Below are 3,106 nucleotides of genomic sequence, written 5' to 3' on the forward strand. Positions count from 1 at the left end.
CAAATATGCCCTGAACCTGTACCCCTCCATAACCTCCCTGCCTCACTGGAAAGTACCAATGCAGAACTCCACACAAATTTGCCCTGAACCGCTACACTCCATAACTTCCCTGTCTCACTGGAAAGCACGAATGCCGAACTCCACTCAAATATGCCCTGAACGTGTACCCGCCCATAACCTCCTTGTCGAACTGGAACGCACCAATGCAGAACGCCACACAAATTTGCCCTGAACCTGTACCCCTCAATAACCTCCCTGTCTCACTGGAACGTACCAATGCAGAACTCCACTCAAATATGCCCTGATCCTGTACCGTGCATAATCTCCCTGTCTCACTGGAACGTACCAATGCAGAATTCCACACAAATATGCCCTGAACGTGTACCCGCCCATAACCTCCTTGTCTCACTGGAACGCACCAATGCAGAACTCCACACAAATTTGCCCTGAACCGCTACACTCCATAACCTCCCTGTCTCACTGGAAATCACGAATGCCGAACTCCACTCAAATATGCCCTGATCCTGTACCGTGCATAACCTCCCTGTCTCACTGGAACGTACCATTGCAGAACACCACACAAATATGCCCTGAACCTGTACCCGACCATAACCTCCCTGTCTCAATGGACCGTACCACTGCAGAACTCCACACAAATATGCGCTGAATCTGTACCCTCCATAACCTCCCTGTCTCACTGGAACGTACCAATGCAGAACTCCACAGAAATGTGCCCTGAACCTGTACCCCTCCATAACCTCCCTGTCTCACTCGAACGTACCAATGCAGAACTCCACACAAATATGCCCTGAACCTGTAAACCTCCATAACGTCCCTGGCTCACTGGAACGTACCAATGCAGAACTACACTCAAATATGCCCTGAACCTGTACCCGTCCATAACCTCCTTGTCTCACTGGAACGTACCAACGCAGAACTCCACACAAATATGCCCTGAACCTGTACCCCTCCATAACCTCCCTGCCTCACTGGAAAGTACCAGTGCAGAACTCCACACAAATTTGCCCTGAACCGCTACACTCCATAACTTCCCTGTCTCACTGGAAAGCACGAATGCCGAACTCCACTCAAATATGCCCTGATCCTGTACCGTGCATAACCACCCTGTCTCACTGGAAAGTACCATTGCAGAACACCACACAAATATGCCCTGAACCTATACCCCTCCATAACCTCCCTGTCTCATTGGATCGTCCCACTGCAGAACTCCACACAAATATGCCATGAACCGGTACCCTCCATAACCTCCCTGTCTCACTGGAACGTACCAATGCAGAACTCCACACAAATATGCCCTGAACCTGTACCCCTCCATAACCTCCCTGTCTCACTGGAACGTACCAATGCAGAACTTCACACAAATATGCACTGAACCTGTACCCGTCCATAACCTCCCAGTCTCTCTGGAACGTACCACTGCAGAACACCACGTAAATATGCCCTGAACGTGTACCCGCCCATATCCTCCTTGTCTCACTGGAACGTACCAACGCAGAACACCACACAAATATGCCCTGAACCAGTACCCCTAAAAAACCTCCCTGCCTCACTGGAAAGTACCAATGCAGAACTCCACACAAATTTGCCCTGAACCGCTACACTCCATAACTTCCCTGTCTCACTGGAAAGCACGAATGCCGAACTCCACTCAAATATGCCCTGATCCTGTACCGTGCATAACCTCCCTGTCTCACTGGAACGTACCATTGCAGAACACCACACAAATATGCCCTGAACCTGTACCCCTCCATAACCTCCCTGTCTCATTGGATCGTCCCACTGCAGAACTCCACACAAATATGCCATGAACCGGTACCCTCCATAACCTCCCTGTCTCACTGGAACGTACCAATGCAGAACTCCACACAAATATGCCCTGAACCTGTACCCCTCCATAACCTCCCTGTCTCACTGGAAAGCACGAATGCCGAACTCCACTCAAATATGCCCTGATCCTGTACCGTGCATAACCTCCCTGTCTCACTGGAACGTACCATTGCAGAACACCACACAAATATGCCCTGAACCTGTACCCGTCCATAACCTCCCTGTCTCATTGGATCGTCCCACTGCAGAACTCCACACAAATATGCCATGAACCGGTACCCTCCATAACCTCCCTGTCTCACTGGAACGTACCAATGCAGAACTTCACACAAATATGCACTGAACCTGTACCCCTCCATAACGTCCCTGTCTCACTGGAACGTACCAATGCAGAATACCACACAAATATGCCCTGAACGTGTACCCGCCCATAACCTCCTCGTCTCACTGGAACGCACCAATGCAGAACTCCACACAAATTTGCCCTGAACCTGTACCCCTCCATAAACTCCCTGTCTCACTGGAACGTACCAATGCAGAACTCCACACAAAATTGCCCTGAACCGGTACCCTCCATAACTTCCCTGTCTCACTGGAACGTACCAATGCAGAATTCCACACAAATATGCCCTGAACGTGTACCCGCCCATAACCTCCTTGTCTCACTGGAACGCACCAATGCAGAACGCCACACAAATTTGCCCTGAACCTGTACCCCTCAATAACGTCCCTGTCTCACGGGAACGTACCAATGCAGAATTCCACACAAATATGCCCTGAACGTGTACCCGCCCATAACCTCCTTGTCTCACTGGAACGCACCAATGCAGAACTCAACACAAATTTGCCCTGAACCTGTACCCCTCCATAACCTCCCTGTCTCACTGGAACGTACCAATGCAGAACTCCACACAAATATGCCCTGAACCTGTACCCCTCCATAACCTCCCTGTCCCACTGGAAAGCACGAATGCCGAACTCCACTCAAATATGCCCTGATCCTGAACCGTGCATAACCTCCCAGTCTCACTGGAACGTACCATTGCAGAACACCACACAAATATGCCCTGAACCTGTACCCCTCCATAACCTCCCTGTCTCACTGGAAAGTACCAATGCAGAACTCCACACAAATATGCCCTGAACCTGTACCCGACCATAACCTCCCTGTCTCACTGGAACGTACCACTGCAGAACTCCACACAAATATGCCCTGAATCTGTACCCTCCATAACCTCCCTGTCTCACTGGAACGTAC

Source organism: Hemitrygon akajei, unplaced genomic scaffold, assembly GCF_048418815.1.
Source record: "Hemitrygon akajei unplaced genomic scaffold, sHemAka1.3 Scf000074, whole genome shotgun sequence".
Taxonomy (NCBI): Eukaryota; Metazoa; Chordata; class Chondrichthyes; order Myliobatiformes; family Dasyatidae; genus Hemitrygon; species Hemitrygon akajei.